At 39.6% G+C, this 23,102-nt stretch overlaps 1 protein-coding gene across 4 annotated transcripts in view; it reads left to right on the forward strand.

Moving 5' to 3' along the window:
* The window catches only part of ARID1B (AT-rich interaction domain 1B), a 397,799-nt gene that overhangs the window by 83,706 nt on the left and 290,991 nt on the right, over positions 1 to 23,102 (forward strand). The gene's annotated exons all lie outside the window — the stretch shown is intronic.

Raw genomic sequence — 23,102 nt, forward strand, 5'->3', positions numbered from 1 at the left:
AAGCTCTTGAGTTATTTGCTTCCCTTTCCCCTTCCTTTTTACTCTTCTCTCTTTCTAGAGCTCTCATCGTCTGATATTAGACTTTCAGGACTTCTAACTTTGTTATCTTTTCTACTACTTTTCATGTCTTTTCCTTTTGTTCCCTTTTCTGGAAGAGTTCTTCATTTCTGTTATCATATTTTTAATTTCTAAGAGCACTTTCTGTTCCTTTCAAGCACCTTCCCTCCCTCCTTCCCTCCACCTTTCTCTTTTTTCCTTTCAATTCTTTTTTGGTTTGTTTTGTTTTAATAGAATCCTGTTCTTATTTCAGTATAGATTATTTTCTATGTTTGTTTCGGGCTCTATTTTTGTGTTAAAGGCTTTCCTGAGCTACCAGTAATCCTTGGTTGTGTGAGTGCCTGGGCAGTTACTGACTAAAAGGGCTACTGTGGGATCCCTTGGTGGATCCTTTAGGGGGGAATTTGGGATACTCCCACTCCCATCCCAGTCTATATTTAGATCTTTCTTATTGGGCTGGCCTCAGATTTACCACAGGAGGAGGGCTTTTGGCAAGGGCGTATGAGGAATCTCAACATTCAGTAGCTATTACTGCCATTCTTCTACAGCAGTGGTTCCAGAGAACCCCAGTTCTTCTCTTCTGCTGGAAATACATCTCTGGGCTTCTGCCAGGATGAGGAGCTGTGCTTGTGTCAGAGAGAGTGCTTCTTAGTCAACAGAGTCAACTTTTAACCATTCCTCGTTTTAGGCGCTAGCATCCTCCCCGACCCACCTCCCACCCGGAGTCCCCCAGCACGCACACTGTCCACCACCACCACTCTATACTCAGCGGTATCAGGCACTGCCAGTTTCTGAGCCCATTGAAGATTCTGCTTTGTCAGTTGGGTATAGGACTTAACCTTTTTAGGTCGTCCTTCTGTTTCTAGCTTCCAAAATTTTGTTGCTGTTGTTCCTGTTCTTGTTGGCTTATTTTATAAAAATAAACAAAAAGCAGGCAGACAGAAAGCAAATAGTACTGTTGTTTTTAGGAGGGAATGATATTAGATGTAAGCATTGAATCTGCTATCTTTATCCAGAATTTCTCATTAGGTTATAAATATGCAAATCATAAAATTAAAACAATTTGGCTTCATTTACATTTGTAGGTTTGACTGGTGTTGTGTGCTACTTTATAAATACTTTTGTAATTTATGTGAATATGTACATAGCTGTGGGTTGCAGTCTGTCTAATACATAAACAATTGTCACAGACATTAAAATGTAACTAACAGTTACAAGAACTGTCTGCACTTTGTGATCTCTTCTAAGTAGTTTATACTGCTTGCAAAAGTTGAAAACTCAGTTGATTTTGCAAGTACCGTGGAAGTTATTTCATTTAAATTTGATTTAATGTATTTTATTTTCTGTACAGACATTTGAAAATTACTTGTAACCACAGTCTGGCCCTGTATCTTGAATACCCTATTTAACACAGCCTGGCATGATGCTGACATGTTACAATGAATTTGTTTCAGAAATGTTTTCCTTAAAAAGCACGTGTGTATACCCATGTATGTATATGTGTGTGTGTGTGTGTACATATGTAAATAACCCATCGTAGTCCTCTAGCTGTGTTCTCCTTGCTCTGAGGGTACAGCATGCTCTCCATCCATGAGACGGAGTGTGTCAGACTGTCCTGCACACTCTGACCCGCAAGCCTCGGCACACTGCCTACAAATGCTCCCAGCTGCCTGTGGTAACACATTCTGCAGCATGTGCTATACAGTCTTCTGTGGCCCTCCTCTTTTTGTCATTTATTGCATACACTGATAGACAGCTTTGATCCTTGATGATTGACAAAAGGTGTACAAATGACATTTCTGGACCTACAAAGGAAATCATATTGCTGGATGTTAAAATCTAAGTTTTAAGGTGGCCTGGATTTCTTCTCTGGAAAAGTCAATCCGGACAGAGTAGGCAGTTCTGTCCTAGGCCTGGGAGGACTGAACAGCGTGGTGTGGATGGTACTAGAAGACACTTCACTGCTCTGGCTCAGGAAGAGCATGGTGGTGTTGCTGGGAGTCCCTTTCCATGGCCATAGGCGGAGCTGAGAAGAATGGAGGTTCCGACCCTAAGCAGTGTAGGAGGTATGATGGACCCATTGCTTCCGGTGGAAAGTAGACATAGCCACTGTGTTTTACTGGAATACTTGATTCTTTAACTGAATGTACTACAAAGTACCCGGGTGCTATCATTGTCAGAAATACTATCTGATTATTCTTTTTCATTTGGTTATATGTAAACAGTATCTGAATGTACTATTTTGAGGTTTTAAAATAATGCTTTGGAAATACTTTTGTTTTCCTTTAAGCCTTCTAAATGCTTTTCTTTTCAGATTAAGAATGAGAAAGATAATCTACTTTTGGTGTGACTTTGTTACAATAGCATTTCATCTTAGAATTAGTCCAGCAGATCTCAAACTCCTCTTCACACACTCTGCCCTTTAAATCTCATCCTGTTTACATTAGAGTCCAAAATACAAATCCTCTACAGATCAAATAAGCTTTTATAGATGGAAAAAACAAATGTTTGTTTCAGAAATCAATTTGATGTCCAAAATGAGTTGCTGTACTAATAGATGAGTTATTCACTTTGCCGTTGAGCATTGTTGCTGTAGTTCCAAACTGTCACAGTACTTTATAGTCATTAGTATTCTGCATAACAATTGACATTAGAATGGGTCATTTTGGTTATAAGTCTCTATGTGAGAAAGTTGTAGCAAGCTGCCAAATGAATGCTTGCTTGCCTCAGTGCTGAACCACGTATGAATATCTGATTTATTATTGTGGGTGAGTTTCCACATGGTCTTTAATATGTATTTGTTGGACTATTTAGGTAAATTGTAACTTAAAAAATAAGCTTAATCATTCTTCTCTCTTCCTAGAAAGAGAATCAAGGAAATGGTGTTTCTTTGGTTTGCCACTGATGTACACGGGTACTCCTATTGTATTGTTATAACAGGAATATAAATATTAAGGATTTAAACCTAATACAGTGAAGAAATGGCTTTAGCAAGCAGAAATGCTGAAAGGGTTTATCTTAGTCTGTTTAGGCTGCTATAACAAAAATGCCATAAATTGGGTGTCTTAATAACAGAAATTCATTTCTTATAGTTTTGTAGGCTGTAAGACCCAGATCAGGGTGCTGGCAGACTCAGTGCCTGGGTTTCCTGGTTTTTGTAGACAGGGCCTTCTGTGTGCTCATACCCTGGGAGGTGGGGACAAGCTTGGCCTCTTTCTAAGGGCTCTAATCTCATTCGTGAAGACTGCACCTTCATGACCTAATCACCTCTCAAAGGCCTTACCTTCTAATGCCATCACCTTGAGGGGCAGAATTTCAACGAATGAATTTTTGAGGGACACAAGCATTCAGACCATAGCAGGTTTAAGACAAAACACAATAATAAATTAACTATTCATATACAAAACCACTTAGAACGGTAAATGTCTCTTTAGAAATAGAATTTAGAGATAATTTTTGCCAATTTTTAATAACACTATGGTATTTTGTTTGATTAATGTGAAACAGATTTTGAAGAAGAGTTCAGCAAAATTATAAAAGAAATGAATAAGAATAGTGATTATTAGGGTATTTAATTTTAAGTGGTTGAAGGAATAGACATTTGATGATTTATAAAATGTTTCTGATTTAAAAAATGAATTTAGTCTTTTTGTCTCTAATGTATGAAATCTTCTGTTATCAGTTGAAACTTTAGATTTCATTTAAATTGGTATACTGTTTATGCCTCCATATGTACTTACAGGAATTTTTTTTTTCTTTTTTGAGACAGAGTCCTCACTTTGTTGCCCTGGCTAGGGTGCTGTGGCGTCAGCCTAGCTCACAGCAACCTCAAACTCCTGGGCTCAGGTGATCCTCCTAACTCAGCCTCCCGAGTAGCTGGGACTATAGGCATGTGCCACTATGCCTGGCTAAATTTTTTTCCATATATTTTAAGTTGTCCAGCTAATTTCTATTTTTTTAGTAGAGATGGGGTCTCGCTCTTGCTGAGGCAGGTCTCAAACTCCTAAGCTCAAACGATCCACCCGGCTCGGCCTCCTAGAGTGGTAGGATTACAGGCATGAGCCACCGCACCCGGCCTACTTACAGGAATTTAAAGATTTGGAGTCTATTTTCAAATTTGTGTCAGAAGTGGCCAAAATCTCAGATTTAATAATTTCAGCTACTTTTCCTAAAGGTGCTTTTTTCAAACACAAGAGACTAACAAGTACTGTTTGTGTCTCTCTCATAGTTTAGCTTCTTTTTGTTATGTTTCATTCATTTTCATTGCCTCAACATCTGGCTGTAAAAGTGAATAAGATTTTTATTTTTAATTTGAAATTTACACCTAAATTTTTGGCGAAAAGCATTTCTTATAATTTGGAGATAAATATTGAGGACTACATCTGTCTGTATTAGGAAAATTTCATACTTAAATTCATGAATTTATCAGTTGTTAGTCTGTGTAAATTTGATTAACATGAAAATAGGGAATTAAGGAAGTCTCAGTGACCCAGATTAACTACTCTAAGGGTTTGGGACATGTTAAAGCCTTAATTTTACCCTGTTTTTCTTCACAGTAATTTAATAGACTTGCAGGCAAGAGTTAATACAGATGTCAGATAATATGTGAAGGGAGAGATTTGTCTTGTGAGCTATAAAGTGAATTTCTTTATATCATATTTTATATGCCCATTCAGGTTCTTAAGAAAAAAAAAAGACTGATACATTCCTGTGGGGGAAAATTGGTTCTGAAAGCTAGTAGTAAAATTACACTTAACAACTTCAGACATCTGTTGAAAATATATATTTAAAGATATTTAAAATATCATTTCCAATGATGTTGTAATATTCATAATATCAAGAGAGAGCGATTGATAATTAAGGTATTATTGACTTACCTGGGCGAGTGTTCCTGCACAGCCGGGGCAGCGGGGCTGGGTGCAGTGGGGAGAGGGCAGGCGGTCAAGATGCTATCCTCAGCCCTCCTGGGCAGTCAGCCTCCTGGTGTTCTGGTTAGTTCAGGATTCTGCTTCCTCTCTTCCTTCCAGACTCTTCTAGCTCTATAACACCCTGGATTACAGGGTCTTTGAGGAAGTAGGAAAGCCAGTGGCTAAAATGCCCACTCCTGACCTGGCCTTGTTAGTGGAGGTGGTCTTCCTGCATTCTGTTGGGTGACAACAGGAGAAGCTGGAGAGAGAGAGCATTCTGTTTCACAAGGAATTTCAGTAAATCTTCCTGCCTCCCCCTGGCTAGATGCATTTATAATACTATAGCAAGTCCCATTCTGAGCCCCACCCTGGGCCGGTGTTAAGAAGTGAGATTCTGGCAGGGAGCTCCAGACACATTCTGATGGCAGTTTACAGCCAGACCCTGCCTGACCCTGGACACAAAAAGCATCCAGCCTGGTTCCTGAGGCCAGGGATACCTGGAAATGTCCTGACTTTAGGGCTGAGGGTACCATGGAGCAAATATATTTGCCATTTAACAGATTATTTAGGTTAAATTTCATTCATTGTCTTTTATATATCTATAGATATATAATATAAATATATCTATTTAAAAGATTTCCTATGCTTTAATGGCTCTGTATTGAAGAGCTTCTTTGAATTAAGTCTTGTCAAAGACAGAATCTGTGTGGTAACTTAGAACTGGTGGAAAAATTTGGATTCTGGATATGCTAGGAAAATAGAAATATTTTTAAAGCAGTACTTAAAATAGTAGCATAAATAAAAAAGGTAGCATATATCCCCATAAGTAGAGCTAAGAGCTGCTAATTCTATTAATTTTGAACTTTATGAATGTGTTTAAATATTTTTAAAAATTACATCACATTGGACTCTAGACCCAATCAGAATTAGTATATTTTACTAAACCTCTTATCTTACAGCAATATAGTAACAATTCTCTATCCAAAAATGCCCTAATAAAATCTGGAAAACAACGGTTCTGAAGTCTGTACAAACGTCTATACATGGTTTTTGTTTGTTTGGTTTTGTTGGTTTGTTTTTGAGACAGAGTCTTGCTCTGTCACCCGGCTAGGGTGCAGCAGTGCAATCATAGCTCACTGCAACCTCAAACTCCTGGGCTCAAGTGATCTTCCCGTCCTGGCCTCCCTAAGTGGTAGGATTACAGGTGTGACCCACTGCGCCTGGCCAGTACATGTTTTATATTTGGGATTTTCATTCTTCTAATATCTAGAACCTTTGGATTTTCTAGCATTATACCTAAGTGGGTTTAATGTTTATCTCAGTAAGTTTTGTAACTAGAATCTAAGTGATATTTTTCCCCCTTATCATTAATCTGGACAGGTTTAAGACTAAGACTGCTTTCATAGCCTTCTAATGGAGCCTGTGTTGCTGTTTTTCCTTACATATACCCATATAAACAACAGGCTAGTCTATGGTGTAGAAAAGTGAAAGTTTTGGAGGGCAGGGATACCATAGTTTATTTGCCTTTTGTATCTATGAACTCTTATCCACTGGATAGAATTTTCTGTCACTATAATTGTGTAATTTAAGATTCTGACATATTTCATAAACTCAAAGTGAGTAGTTTCTTTTGCCTTAGAAAACATCCTGAGGCCAGGCATGGGTGGTTCACACCTGTAATCCTAGCACTTTGGGGAGACAGGCTGGAGGGGTGCTTGAGGCCAGGCGTTCGAGACTAGCCCGAGCAAGAGCAAGACCTCATCTCTACAAAAATAGAAAAATTAGCTGGGCATAATGTAGTCTGTGTTTCTTTAGTTGGTTTGCACATTAGAGCTGTTTGTACACAATGTGAGTTATTTAGCAAATGCAATGGAATCTTGTGCAGTGCTTTGCTGTAATACGTTAAGTACTTAGAGGATTTTTCTTCATTTAGATGTGTTTGTTGCCTTGTCTTCTGAAGGAAAAGGGTGGTTTTCACCCCCTTGTCTCTGTTGACAGTCTCAGGCACTCAGTAACTTCAGGTGTCTGGTGAATGACCTGTTTGGGAGGGTTGCTCTTGGATCTTCCTCCCAGCCTTCTCCTGTCTCCCAGCTCTGGGCTCGCCTTGTCACCTTCTGCTGAAGCATTTCTCAGATGTCCAGGGCTGCTTCAGAAACAGCTACTTCTCCATCTGCTTTGCCCATGTCCCTTAATGGAACCACAGGATCTCCAGTGCTATGGGGGCAGTCCCAAAGCATCATATTTGATTTTACCCTCTTTGTGCTGATTAGTTTCTCAAGTTTAGTTTTTTCTGATGCACTAGATTGGGGGCCCTGGCCCCAGGTACTCCTGGGTCCCACTCCAGCTGTCTGATAGCAGCTGTGTGCTGTGGGAATTATTCTCCTGTAAAATGAGTGAGTGAGACAAGAGTCTGTCAAACACCATGGCCCAAGGCCTAGCATGCAATGGACCTGAATTCTCCCCTCTCATCACTTGTTAGATAATTTTTTCTCAGTTATAGTACTCTGGTATTACACATTTCCTCCAAACCAAAAATCAGCTGGTACACCTCCAGAGCCACGTTCAGTGGCCTCTCCCTTGCATGGGACCCCTCTGTGCTGGCCCAGCCCACTCCTTTCTGTGCTGTCCCTCATCCCTCTCACACAAACCCTGCTGCCTTAAATGTGCCTCATGCGTTCCACGGTGCCATTATCCATGACTTGGAAGATCTGATTCCTCTCCCTGTATTTCTGTCTGGTGAAACTCTGGCCACCCCTCAAGGCTCAGCCCGTTCTCCTTCATGGAGCTTGTCTCTGCTTCGGGAGAGTGCACAGGGCCTTGAGGGTGTTTCTTTGTGGCCATAGCATGTTGAGCCTTGACTGGTGGTAATTTGAATATGGGTCCTTTGCTCCTTTAAGGCCTTTAAGAGCAGGAGCTGCATCTGGACGTTATCTCTGAGTCACGAGTAGAATCGCCCACCCACCTGTAGTAACTGATCAAGTGAGTTATCTCTGAGGCACGAGTAGAATCGCCCACCCACCTGTAGTAACTGATCAAGTGAGTATTTGACTTTAATTGACATATGGTATCTACCTTTGCCTGCTAAAATTTACAGTATTCTTTGAAAGACCATCTTTAAATGGCCTGTTTGACTATATAGATCAAGAGTAGTATCTAGGTAAATATTTGAGTCTGATAACCATTCATTTATTCATTGTTCCCTTATTCCTTCATTAAACTGGCATTATATTATACCATTGCACTACGGTATATGTAGCAGAAAACCCAGTATGTGGAAGGAAACTAATCCTTTAGTTTCCTAGGAAATGGTTGTGGTTATATATCGGATGATCAAGTTTCAGAGCTTTACAAATTACTCATTTGAGTACCATAAGCTTTCTTAATATCTGTGTCCATCTTTCAGTCTAGTTAGTGACATCTACGTTTTGTTCCCTAGAAAAGTGTGGAACAATTTACCATTTATTCAAAATCAATTGCATTTGTAATACTCAATGATAAGAAGCTAAGTGAGGTGAAAAAGATTCATATGATTGGCTGTGTTATATTCTGGATTAATGTTTTCCTTATTTTTATTTCATACTCTAGATTTTAGCACGAGAATAATGGAACCTTAAAATTATTATAGTCTTTCTCCCTGCCAGCTTCTCCTCACAAAGCAAAGATACCAGATTCTGTTCAGATTGAAGCAGCATTATACTTTTTCAGTGAGCTGTTGTTTAAAATGAGTTCCTTAGGAAAAAAAGTCACAAAGAAAGCTGTACTTACTATGTTTTCTTTTTCTTAATAGAAGTATGGCTTACTGCCATGTTTTGTTGTTGTTTAATATTACAGAGGTTTTACTGCAGATCTGTTGGTGATTACAAAAGTGCTACATTTTGGCTAACAAATGTAGTAAATGTGATGAAAATCCCCTATATTGTACATTTCTCTGAATAACATATTTATATAACACACTAAATACTTCTGTTAAAGAATTGTGGCCGGGCGCGGTGGCTCACGCCTGTAATCCTAGCTCTGGGAGGCCGAGGCGGGTGGATCGCTCAAGGTCAGGAGTTCGAGACCAGCCTGAGCAAGAGCGAGACCCCGTCTCTACTAAAAATAGAAAGAAATTATCTGGCCAACTAAAAATATATATACAAAAAAAATTAGCCGGGCATGGTGGCTCATGCCTGTAGTCCCAGCTACTCGGGAGGCTGAGGCAGTAGGATCGCTTAAGCCCAGGAGTCTGAGGTTGCTGTGAGCTAGGCTGATGCCACGGCACTCACTCTAGCCCAGGCAACAAAGTGAGACTCTGTCTCAAAAAAAAAAAAAAAAAAAAAAAAAAAAAAGAATTGTTTTCCTGAAATTGCAAATTCCATTCCAGATTTTAGTGTTACTGAAGTGCACTGTTGAATATTCCAGATTATATGGGTATTGTGAAAGCATCTTTAAAATTTATCTGCATATAATATCCTTTTTGAAGTTGAGCCTCTGAAAAATTTAAAATTATAATCTCTGGTTGATACTGTTGATTTTCTTATTGTACCTCCCAGGCACTGAAGGAAGTTATTTAAAGAAATTTGTCCAGGTTTTGTATTTTGCAGTAGATAGTACTGATGTGACTATGCAGATAAATTACATGCACAGAACAGTAAATTTGTGTTTATAATTATGAGATGATATTGTGGTGGTGTTATGACTCTGAACTGTGGCCCTGTGACCTCAGCCTTGCCTGTTCTGGCCCTGAGGACTTCAGGTTGAGTCCTCGCTTTCCCTTGTGGACGCGGACCTAGCACACAGCCTCTTGACCCTGCGTGCATCCAGGTGTCCTGTGGAGCCTCTGCCATCCCATCTTAGTTGTGGTGATTCCACCCTGGGCCACTGGCCTGCTCAGCCTGAAGCTGGTTGCTGATTACCAGCCGGGCGTCTCCACCTGGGTGTGTCACTGGCAACTCAGTTCTGGGTATCTCATTGGTGCTGCTCTTCCCCACTTCACCTTTTCCCCCATAAAATCACAGCGCTGCTCCGTCATGTAAGTCATCCACCTGGAAGTCATCCTTGATGTTCTTCTCTCACTACCCACATCCACTTGATCACTAATTTCTGAAGATTATGTCAGACCTTTTCTGTTTGCTTGGTCTTCATAGCCTTCACCTGAGTTGAGGCCATTGTGTCACTGCTGTGGGCAGTGGCTGTAGCCCCCCAACTAGGGTGGGCCAGTTGTCTGTCTCCTACTTCTAGATCATTCTCACTTAGAGTGTTCACAGATGGACTTTGGGAGGCTGTGAATCCTTTGGAATTAAATATTAAGATTTCTATGTATGTGTGTAGATGCATATTTTCTGGCCAATATATTCTCAGAGGTTCTGTGAATCCCAGAGGGTTAGGAACCAGTTATTTATTCTTTCACATAGAGCGTGGGGTAATCCTGTTAAAATGTAAGTCTGATATGTTCTTCTGCTTTAAGTTCTTTAGTAAATATTGGTTGTGAAATAAAATCCAGGCTTGTTAGCATGATGGCATGGATCTTCTGGACTGACTCCTGTCTTCCTAGTCAGCTTTCTTTCTCCCAGCCCTGCATCCTCGAGCCAAGCACCAGTTTTCTTAAATGCTTGCAGTTCAAGGATGCACTGTGCTTTGTTTCGCTCATATTGTGTTGTGCTGTTCGCCCACTCCTCCTCCTTCCCCCTGTTTGCTTCAGATGTCACTTTCTTTGTGCCGTTTTCCTTGCCTGCTGGCTCCTTTCAACTTTTATTTGGATTAACACCTATATCCCTATATGAAAATTATTTGTTGCTATTGAATGTTTCCCCTACTGAACCTGTGATCTTCCTTAGTATTTTCAAAGTCTGGCACATGAGGCCTCAATGAATGCTAGCTAAAGACAGAACACTTTAGACCTGCCTGCCTGCTGGTTCCATGTGACCTGTGGGCCTTCCCACATAATCCTTGACTTTGGATTAGTTACCTACAGTCTTCTGAAGGACTGTTCTTGCTGCTGTCCCACATACTTGATCAAGCAGTTGCCCTTCATCATGCCTCAGACAGCTGGGTATCATGTTCTGTCTTCTGTTTCTGCTCTGCTGTGCTACATTTTGAAGTTCTCCTGTAGTTTCTCTACCTGTTTTCCTACCGTTCCAGAAATTGCTTGTATTTGCCAGAGTTCTTAGTTGTAAGCAATGAAAACTGAGTCTAGCTAACCAAGCTGCCTGTGAGTTTGGGAGAACAAGTGTCTGGTCTTTCCAGCCTCTCCATTAGGAAGTGGAGTCTGCCTCCTGTCAGGCTCAGAGGGTGAGGAGTTACCCAGATCCCAGCAGAAGAGTTCATGGCCTGGGCAGCCAAACAGATGGACAGATGTCCATCACACTGCTCCTTTAACTCTTGGACCGGATATGCTTTAGGAAGATTTTAGGTGAGATAAGTCTTATTATCATGTGATTGTTTGTATAGTGTTTGACCATTCTGGAAGTGTTTGCACATCAGCTTCCCATTCAGTAAGGTAGAGGGAGTATGGTAATGCCATTTTACAAGGAGGGGAGGTAGGGAAACAGCTGGGCAAAGAGATAATGCAGTCTGACATAGGACACTTAGCTGTGAAGGGCAGAACTGCAGCTTCTTATCCAGAGCCCAGGCAGGCTCTCCCACTGCACCAGCCTGTCAGCGCTGTGCTGCGATGCATGGCTGCGAGGGGTTGGGAATGTGGGTTCACATCTTACCCACGAGCACAAAACTACTTCCAAAGGACTGAGATGCGTACTAGCATATCTGGTTCTCCGAGAGCTAATTTGGCATTTTGTATTCTTGTTCTTTCTACTTGTTTTGTTTAATGTTGTAACATCTCTCTGGTTGACTGAAGCCATATGTCATTCAAATGGAACCTGTCCTTTGGCATTGGCCTGATAATCACTCAGCGGTGGAGTACAGCAATAAAAATTAGGAAAATTGTATCTGTTCATTAGACCAGTGGAATTTACAAGCACTTTTGTGACTGTGCCCCACAACTCTACACTCTGGCAAATGAGAGTACAGTAGATTAAGCCTTTGCTCTTTTTTCCCTCTGCGAATTGTATATTTGTTTCGCACTTGCAGATTGCTGTAGAAGCCAGATAGATGAGCACTTTAAAAGATTATAACAATGGAAAATGTGTTTTGGGAATGAACTGCCTCAGAACAAGTACTATAAGAGGTGTTCTAGTGGATTCTTTTTCATATCACATTAAATGGTTCTGCAAACTATTAAGAATTTTATTTAAGAATATTAGGTAGTTTTTCTGTTATAGAAACAGGGGATTTATATCTTACTGTGTTTGTAAAGTATTACACCAACTCTTGCCGGGACTTAAGATATAAACCTATGGCACATGCATGCATATACATGCAGAGGGGTGTGTGCATGTGTATAAGCTCAGTGTTCCTGTGTTTTAGACTAATGATCTTTCACATCTAGCAGGAAAAGTAAGAGTCAGTTCTTTCACGGCAATAGGAGAAAAGCAAAGCAAAAACTGCAACAACTAAAATCTCAAACCCTCTCTACAGCAGCAGATGGCAAACTATAATCACAGAAAAAGGACCCTCCCAGCATTAGGAGATTTCAGAAGTATGTTCCAGTGGGGGCTGTGCTCTCCTGGGAGCCCAGATTTCTGCCCCCCCCCCGCCCCCCACCCTATGGTGCATTTGAGCTACGAGGTAGGGGGCCAGGTGTTAAGAGAGTACAGGCTCATGTCACAGAGAGGATGAGGCTGGGGGGAACAAGAGAGAAAAACAAGGGTGGGAAGAGATGTTTTCTGGGGAGGGAAACGTCTTAGAGTGAGAGAATGACACTGTCATTTAGTAGGGAGAATATGAGGGAAGGGTGGATGTGATAGGAGAGAGAAGGGGGGAGGTGGAAAATGGAATACCCGTAATGAAAGGAAAAAAAAAGAAAAATAGGGAGAATGTCCTATGATTGTGTTAGAGACAAAAGGTTACTACAATATGTTTCTAGGATAGTATGCACAATGGCATAGTGTTTAAAGTGTCAAACATGCTCTGGTTAGAGTAAGAAATAATTATTTAGATTTATTGTGTAAGTTTTGCACAAGAAAAAACATTTATGGCTTTTGGTGTGTGGTAGTTATTAAGCTTTTATTATTTTAAAAATACTTGTTAATTTTGTATAGCAAGTAAAAATTTTAAGTTGAAAACAGTTTGCATAGTCATTTTCTCCTGTTTCCAATGTAGAGAAGAAGGAGGCTGAAGAGAAGGATTTAGAGGTATGTACTGGTCTTATTAGCTTGACAGTAAGTTAGAAGGTATTTCAAAATGTAGCTACAGTGTGTGCTGTGGCCCTGTGGGACTTGGACCAAGTTAGCTCCCTCCCCTCAGGGGGACTGTGTGGTCTGGAACAGCCTTTCTGTGGGCTGCTCTTGAAACCTCCGAGGGCTGATTTCTGTTAATCAGGGCTAGCTCCGGGAGTTGCAGTTTGGTACTGGGGGAACGCTGAAGTTGTTTATTTGGACCCAAATTGGAGTCTAGTATATGGTATTTGAAATTTTAGATATACCAGATTTAAAATTCTGGCATATTGTGTTTGAAAAAAGTCACATAATTTCTATTAATAGTAGTTTTATTTTTCAAAGTTTTGGAAAATTGGTGCTGTGCTTATATTGTTTTTACTTTTTAAATTAAAAAAAAAATTTTTTTTTTGAGACAGGGTTTCCCTCTGTTGCCCAAGCTCTGGAGTACAGTGGTATAATCATAGCTCACTGTAGTCTCTGACTCCTGGCCTCAAGTGACCCTCCCACCTCAGCCTCTCAAAGTGCTGGGATTATAGGTGTGAGCCACCATGCCTGGCCTGTTTGAAAAAAATATGTATATATGCATACCTGTCCATATACACATATATGTGTACATATAATGTCACATATATTCAGGTTCTTTCTCTTAATGCCTGCACATATGGTATATTGTCTTTGTTTTGTATCATTCATATCTCAGGGAGTCTGAGGATTGCATGGGTTCTCACACTTCAGTACTTGACTGCTTTCAGCTCTTATTATTGGAATTTCAGTCTTAAGTGGTATGCATTGGTGTGTGTCCAGAGTTTGTTCATGTTCCCATTGAGGGGAAGCAGTTATTTCAATAATTCCAAACGGTAGATATTCATTAAAAATTACCTCATGGCTTTGGAATGCAATATTTGATGGAGGGGCAAGTTTCCCTTCCTCCTCATGGCTCCTTTGGGTTAATATGACAAAGATGTGATCATGACTAATCAGGTGAGAAGGCATTTTGAAGGGGTGTATGGTAAGGGGGAAAGCCCTAATGGGGCAATATACAATTGATATTTGAGAATTAACTAGAACTCATTAACTTGGGTGGTAACTCATGTGCTTGTGTTTTAAAATAAAATAACTAATTTACAGAGTCAAGCATTCATACAGTCAATATATTTTTTTAAGTATCTGCTGTATGCATAGCATGGCTCTGGGAATTAATCAGAATTCTTCTCTATCTCATACTGTCCTGAACTATTCCTCATTCCCTTCATGTGTTCCTTTCTTCCCCAGCTGGATTGCTGCTACTGAATAGAGATTCCTTGACTGAAAGTTGGGTCCTCCTTCCAGGCCTGCAGCCACTACCTCTGGTCTGAATAGCGGTTCTTTGTGTTCTTGGACACATTTCCCCCAACCCCTCAAACAGAGCTGGCCTGCCCCCTTCTCTGCTGTTCTTCTCTGTTACTGCTCAGAATCTCTGTTTACTCAAAGTTGTAAGCATGTTTCATCTCTGTCTCCTGCTTATAAGCTGTTTGTGTGCAGGGATGTGTTGTCTTATTCATATTTGTACCATCTACAGGACCTGGGATAACACTTACCATTGCACAATAAAACGTTGGATCCATACATGTGATATAATGGAAAATATGGAGATGTTTGAAATCCATTTGGGAAAACAAAGCATAGATGCAGATATCAACTCTAAGGGAGGCTTGCCATTTCTTTGTCTTTCGCTACTGTGCTCTGTTTGAATCAAAAGACCAGTAATCTAGCACTGCTTTCATCATCAGTTGGCCACACTTAGACATTTTTAAGATTCTTCTCTGTGAAAGGATACTAATTCTACCCCCTTTCATAGGCTTGTTGTGGAGTTAAATGAGATCACCTGTGTGAAAATAGTTTTAAAAGTTTAAAAGTGCTGTATAAAGTATTGCTATTGTCATGAATGCTATTTTTTGGTGGGGGGTGCTGACATCAATGAAAAAACTGTCATAATGTCTGTGTGGTGCTTATTTTGTAAATCATTTTGGAGAAAAAGAGTCAGGGCTGATTAGTTTATACTTATTTTGTGGTGAAAACAAAATAAGTTGAGATAAAATCTTTTAAGAGGAACCTAAAGACAGGGGGAGAGTTCACTGGCTTAATTTCTGCATTTCTAAAAGTAGATTCTGAATTAACACAACTGCCTGAGGCTTCTTCTGGCGTCCTCGTGAGCTGGCTGGTCAGGGAGTGCTTGTGGGGCACCTTTAGCCTCCTCACACTAAGAGCATCTTACTCTGCAGGGCTCCCCCCACATTGGTCTTTCTCATAAGCTTTCAATTTCTTGATTACATATTAACTGTCCTTATTCTTCTTAGTAGCGTTACTGCAGTTTTTGGGTAGTAGGTATAGTTTTTTCTAATTATTTTTCCCAGAGCGATTATTTGCCTGAATATTCACGTAAACCTGGCACAGAACTCATTGCTAGGGAGACAAGAGCTGCCCTAGGGCTTGGCGCTCAGGACGCCCACCACTAGGCTCCTGCTAGATGGACGGGTTGCCTTGTCCCCATGAGGTTTTGCTTTTCTTCTTTTGGGACCTGTGTGGAAAATCAAAAGAAGTCATAGCCCTTCTTATTCACTCTTTTTCTATTTTTTCACTTTGAGTTTTACTGGCATCTCTTCCTCCTCGCTTCGCCGCCTCTGAACTCCATGTGTTCTGTGCTTTCTTCTCCAGCTCTGGCACTTGTTTCTTGATCACAACAGCATGCTCATTCTCCCAGTTCGCAACTCAGCACTGTTCCCTGGCTGGCTCTAGCTTCATGTCTCTCCACTTTTTCTTGCTTTGACTCTTGACTTCTTCCAGGAGTTGCTGTGTCGCCCTCTGAGCAGCACATGCTGGAGTTTGCTTTCCCCTGGTGTGCTCTTGTCCCTGTCGACCTGCTGCAGCTGTCCAGCACGCTTGGGCCAAGAGTGAGTTCTGTGTCAGTGGCAATGACATTTTGTATGAATGACAGCTGTAGGTCAGGGGAGACACATTTTAGGAGCCAGAAGCCATGGACCCTGATTTATTCTGATATAGTATCACTTGGAACAGTTTTCCCTGAGATTCTCTGAAAAAAATCATGTTCTAATGCAGTGTTTTTTAAACTGCTGATGATTCATTAATGGGAACATGAAAGCAATGTATTAGGCTGCAACTAGACATTTTTTTAAATGAAAGGAATTTGACATAAAGAATAGAAAATACAGATGTATCACATGCAGTAAGAGTATCCTGTATGTTTAAGGTTGTGATATAAAATATTTCTTCTGAGTGGAAGTCGAAACATTTGAAAGCCATTGCTTTAATTATCCTTCAGTATTTTTAAAGCTCCTCTGATTCCCTTCTTCCCTCTTTCTTATATTGATAATTTAAGAAAATTATTTTTGTAGTTCAGATAAAGTAGATTTAGAGCATGTTCTGTTTTCAACCTGATTGAAAATAAAACCCCAGTTAAGTTGCATGGCAGGTGTTCTATATTCCACGCAGGGCTTTGCCACCTAAGCAGTGTGTGTAGCTTCCCAGCAAAACCTCAGAAGGCATCTGCAGGTAAGGCAGCCACCTGGAGGTCCCTCTGTAGATGGGAGTTCAATCTGGGAGGATAAGGAGGTGTAAATATGACGCTCCTAAACCCTAACAGTTGATTTGTCCTGGATGCTATACAGACACCGTGTGTGGGGTGATCGTAGTTTGCTAAGGGGATGGTGGAGACATTACTGGGCTCCCACTACTGGTATGGGGAGGGGAGTACATTGGAAAGAGGTTCTGAGTTTCAGGAACCACCCAATGACCAGATTCTAGTGTTGGTAATTCTTTTCTCTGGCAGTAAGAAGTAGCTGTGTAGGATTTAAGTGACTGTGATTGATTATTGAATGTAGCATCTCTGGTCAGAAAGTATTACAATTCTTTTCAAATTGCTTATACCTTGTCTACCTTGTCTTATTACTGCTAGGATAAACTTCCACTGTTTTTTCTTGTAAGAAATATTTTTCAAAGGAAACTATGTCAAATGAATAGTTGGAAATTATGGCCCCCATAATATGTACAGTATCTTTTAAGTTTAAAGAATTTACTAAAGTGAAGATCATTGTAAGATAACTGTATGAAACCTGGCTTTTCCTTCTAATGGTATATAAGTAATTGTTTTCTTATAGATAAAATAAAATAGAATGAGAATAAGGTCTAATTTGAGGACTAATAAATATTTTGGCCTAATTATCTTTATTTGTCATTGGATTCGAGGGCTTTATATTAGGACAATTATTTTGTACCCAGTAATGGCCTCGTGCCATAAAACAGTTAAATGGCTTTTGTACTGACTTACCTGAAAAAGTGCTTAGAATGGACAATCTGAGATTATATCCATGTTATTGTTTGGAGGGGAATAATTATGATTTTATGATTATATATTGATTTTCAAAATGTACATAGTTTCAAATGCCTAATTTTAATGTCTTGTTAATATAAAAAGAAGATACAGTGGAAAGAAGTGAAATATTTAATTTGTTGAAAATTCTACATTAAGTAAATCCTCTTTCCTTCCCTGCCTGCTCCAGGGGCATCTATTAATGATTTAAAAATGTCATTATCCTATATTTTTCCTGACTAGTCATTTGGGAGTATTTGTACATGTTGTTCTACCTGGTGAAATTTTAAAAGTTGAAGATTGTCTTTCTCAAGAGAAATAATTTCTCTTTTTATATAAACATTTAGTTTGAAATATATTGATATTTCAAGGACTTTGGTATTTTACCCAAAGTATCATTTCTTCATACTGCCACACCTTAAAGTGGAGCTCCTGTTTAAACTTTACTTGATATCCCAAGTTTATCATATAAGTTAAATTTATGCACTAAATGACTCAAAATGAAGACTCTACCTCCCTACTTTTGCCTTGAGTGTATGGTGTCTGTGTTGGTAGAAATTTTGTATCCTAATAGGGTACAGGTTGAGTATCCCTAATCTGAAAATGTGAAATTCAAAATGCTCCAAAATCCTAAACTTTTGGAGTACATGATGCTCAAAGGAAATGCTCACTGGGGCATGTTGGATTTTGGATTTTCAGATTAGGAATACCCAACCTGCAAGTATATAATACAAATATTCCAAAGTCTGAAAAAATCCTAAATCTGAAACACTTCTAGTCTCAAGCAGTTTGGATAAAGGATATTCAACCTGTACTTTATAAATTAATCTAAACCACACAGATTTTAAAAATTTTGGTTTTTAAAACTTAAATGTGTGTGCATTTCTCACTTGCAGCCTTTCTGCCTTTTCCCAGCCCCTTCTCACCCCTGCTGCCTCAGCCCCTTCTCACCCCTGCTGCCTCTCCTGTGTCCTTTGAGCTCCCCGTGCCTACACTGCTCTGTTCTAGCACAGAGCAGGGCCTCCAGAGTGTCCTTCCCTCTCCTTGTCCCAGTCCGAGTGGCTTTTCATCTCCATGTTTCACTTCTATGTCCCTCCCCAGTCCATTTAATGACTGAGTATCGTGGGAGAGTGGTGTGAGCGCTTCTGTCTGTGACTCTACTGGGTGAAATTGTGCAGTTTCCTAACCCTCCACCTTAACAAGGGCAGAGTTGAGCCAGTGACCTCTGAAACCTCTGCTAGTTCTAATAGTGTATGATAAAGTAATTCACAGTATGGTGTGATTAGGCTTAGCTTTCCAAGGATGGGGGAATTGATGTGTATTTTTCATTTAAAGCAATAGCTCATTGGTCTAAATGATATGTGGACTGTGTGTATTTGGTATAATTTTGAACATCTCCTCATCCTTACCCCTTCCCCCAACTTAAACTATGATCCAGGGAATAAAATACAAGGAGTCCATTTTTCAACCACTCATGCACATATGGGTACTTCTTCTGGTCCTTCTTTTGCATGTGGGATGGGGAAGGTCGGTGGGGGAGTGTCACTGCTTTGTGAGAGAGAGTGGGTCTGTAGTAGAAACGTCTTCTACTGCAGAAGGATTCCTTTATTTGTAAACTCACTCCTTATTTGTTATGATTATGCCTGAAAGGGGGAGGAAAAAAAAAGTCATGCCCATTTGAAGGCTGTTCTATTCCTGAGTGGTAGGGGCCCAAGCCTCCAGCCCCTTCCCTGCTCCTGAGTCCGTGTACATGCTTCCACTCAGAAGGAGAGGCAAGAGGGTGCCAGTAAAGTCCCAGTACTGGTTCTCCCCATGGGACTATTTCTGGATTCTGTAGTCCACTTAATTCTCATAGTCTCAGAGGAAGAAATTAATAGCCAAGTTTGGATCTTGGCCACAGTCTGTGCAGGAGTCTGACTCTTTTGCATTATTGTTATTGCTATTATTTTTCTCCACTCATATGATTTTCACCATATATATAATTTAAATTTAGGGGTAGATAGATTAATGTGTATACTTTCTCCCTTAAAAATGTCTTATGGAACACTTAGACTGTATATTTTTAAAGGATCGTGTTTGAAATAATGTAGTTTTTGAAATTTTCATTTTTGAGGGGTTTGGTGGTTTTCTCATATTTTCATTAGCTTAGTCTCATTTTTTCTCCCTTTGGCAGGAGAGAAAAGATACAGAAGCAACCAACCCCCTCACCCATAGAGGGTGGGCTTCAGCCTCTTGGTAACAATACAACCACATACTATACCCCCCCCCATCTTTCATTTAAAAAGAAAGAAGAAACCATTTCAAAGGCTATATTTAAAAACCACGCACACGAGTGCATACATGAATGAGTAATTTTTATGTGTGGTGTACGATCCCCAGGGTAGAGAATGGCCTACATGAGCAGTCTCTCCTCCTGTCCCCCACCATCGAGCTCCCTTCTGAACAAGAAGATGCCAGTTGCTTGACTCTTCGTTGGCTCTTTTAAAATTCTAGTCCTCTTCTGGTAAATCCCTATTTTCTGTACCCTCCCATCCTACCCCTCCCATTTATCTCAAAGAGAACAGTCTTTTCAAAAATCTAGCATTCACTGCACATGTTCCAGTCATGCGGTTACCAAGTTGACATTGCAGCCTCAGCAAAGGTTATCTCTTTAAAATTCTCTGAAATTCCCCTTTGGCACATCCATTTTGGCAGCTGGGTTTATATAGGAAAGTGGTTTAGCTCTTGGCTCCTCTTTTTGTGCTTTATAAAAATAGAAATCTCTGGCCAGAAGGGCAGATAGGCAAGAAGCTTGTCTATAATTCCCACCCATTTTGCTTCCTGAGTTTTTTCTATTTTACACTGTAGTAAATGGTGTCCTTACCATGTGCTTGTGACCAAGTGGGTGGTTTTTTAAAACATGAACATACTGCTGCCTGACACTTATTTTAAAGTCTTATTAGAAAACCCTGCTGTTCTAACATGTGTGTGAAGTACTGTTATACTGTTTTGACATTTGATTTGGTAATCCTTTTGCATTTTTTAAAAATTAAAACAACTCAAAGATTGTATTTGCTGATACAGAATTACCTGTTACTGTTTGGGCAATAATATAACAAGAAAGATGGGAAATCCAAATTGCTTTGCAGTGAGATGTATTCATTACTAAATAAATGACATCATGTGTGTGCTTTCTTGGGCCAGCACTTTCTTGGATGGAGACAACCAGATCCCTGTGAGGCAGGCAGCACAGGCCTTTTTATTTTCAAGTAGCTTTTCTAGGAACACGTTGCTTCTGTGAGCAGAATTGACCCATTTATTACTATAGATTGCCTTCAGAGCCCATCATTTCCTTCTGTACATGCTATGACCTCCACAGCAATAGAGCTTTATCATAAAGTCATGTTGATGCATTTCCATAGTTATGATTCTCCCATTTAAAAATGACTGTATATGTTTGGTATGGAAAATACTTAATTTTGATTTTTTTTAAAAAATGCAAATATTGGTAACCTAGATATCAAAGCTTCCACATTAGAAATAAGCATGGCTCCTTTTACTGTTAAAAATTCTTTTCTGCTTATATTATTATATAAATATGACCTGCAAGCTCACAGGTGAATTTTTCATAAACCGAGATAGTTTATGAAAGACCATTTTTAAAATTGCTAGTTCTGTGGCCGGGCGCGGTGGCTCACGCCTGTAATCCTAGCACTCTGGGAGGCCGAGGCAGGTGGATCACTGGAGGTCAGGAGTTCGAGACCAGCCTGAGCGAGACCCCGTCTCTACTAAAAATAGAAATAAATTATCTAGACAACTAAAAATATATATAGAAAAAAAAATTAGCCGGGCATGGTGGCGCATGCCTGTAGTCCCGGCTACTCGAGAGGCTGAGGCAGGAGGATCGCTTAAGCCCAGGAGTTTGAGGTTGCTGTGAGCTAGGCTGACGCCACAGCACTCACTCTAGCCCGGGCAACAAAATTGAGACTCTGTCTCAAAAAAAAAAAAAAAGCTAGTTCTGTTTTCTTCAAGAAATGGCAGTATGAATTAATATTTTTTTGCTCTTAGGCTCTCCTCCCCACCATACCAAATTTATATATGTTGGAAATATACTATCTTTTCTAGCTAAAAATTTTAGAATAAGATGTATCATCCTGTGCATTACACACCTGCTTTTTTCTCTGAAGCTGCAGATTTTTTCCTGTTATGCTTCTATTTTGTCAAAAAACACTGTAGACTTTATAGATCTGTGGTATTGAATGCCCTCAATGAATCCTTGGGAAGAAAGCATTTTAAAGTGCATAATTAGGGCACTTGAGCATAAAACTACAATTATACACTTGTGTGTTAATTTTGTGTATAGTAAGACTTTAGTTCAACACTGGTTGTAAATGAGAGGAAGCATTTTACTGCCAGTGAATGCCTGCATTTTATGAATACTTAAATAAAATCTCTTCTAATTGGCTGACCTGGAAAGAAAGGTGAAAACATTGGTAGTTAGGTGGGAGAGGAGAATACTAAATGTATGTATATTAGAGGTTTTTTTTTTTTTTTTTTTTAAGGTAACTAGAAAAGTAATCTTACTCTTGTGTACAGGCGTGCTTGCTGTGCCTTTGGAATCATTAATACTGTTTTAGCTGCTGTTTCATACTAAAGACTAAGGAAGTGAAAGCAGTTTCGATTAGCCAGTGAAAATAATCAAGAGACTGAGTGGTATAGATAGTACTTGACAAGGAATCTGACCTGGTAAAGTAAGGGCTTTGGCTGATATGATTGACTTGCATTGGTTGACCATATATTTGTTAATCAAATTCAATACAGTAGTTGGGCTGTATTCGTTGAAGCTTGAAAGAGTTAATTTTATGAAAACTATAGGATGTACCACTTTACAAAATGGATAATAATGTTGCAGAACTTGTTACCCTAAAGAGATAACATGTAGTGGAAATATAAATTAATTTAAGAAGGGTATAAATAAATTCATGGATAATAGATTCATAATGGTTATTAAGAGGAAGTAAAGGCTGTTCAGGACATATCCTTGACTTCTGGAAATTGAGGTCATGAGAGGCACTGCTATTTAGTTCCCACAGCTGTATAGAATATTCACTCTGCAGAACATTGGTTTGACCTACTATTCACTTAAGCTGTGATTTGCTAAATATAGAGCAGTTGAGCTTAGAATAAGCAGAGAAATTTTGTAGGCAACTAATAATTGTAAAGAAATCCAGGAGGGATTGTATGTGTAGTATTTTACCATGTTCATGTCTTTATAATCTTATATTGTGTGTACCCTGTTTAAGGACGTTTTATAAAACAAATTTGTTGTGAAAAAAGATTTATTACTGATTTAAAAAAATGAGAACTTTTCAGTGTTGTTTCACAAATCAGAAAAAGTGTATTTAATTTCTGATACGAATTTCTAAACTAATAGAGAGGGTTAAATTATCTCAGATATGTTGGTTATTTTTCAGTCTGTTAAAAAAAAAAAAAGACCAGCAGTGTTCATGGTCTGGAAGTTATCTGTGAGGAACCAGG

The sequence above is a fragment of the Lemur catta genome, chromosome 2 (assembly GCF_020740605.2).
Source record: "Lemur catta isolate mLemCat1 chromosome 2, mLemCat1.pri, whole genome shotgun sequence".
Lineage (NCBI taxonomy): Eukaryota > Metazoa > Chordata > Mammalia > Primates > Lemuridae > Lemur > Lemur catta.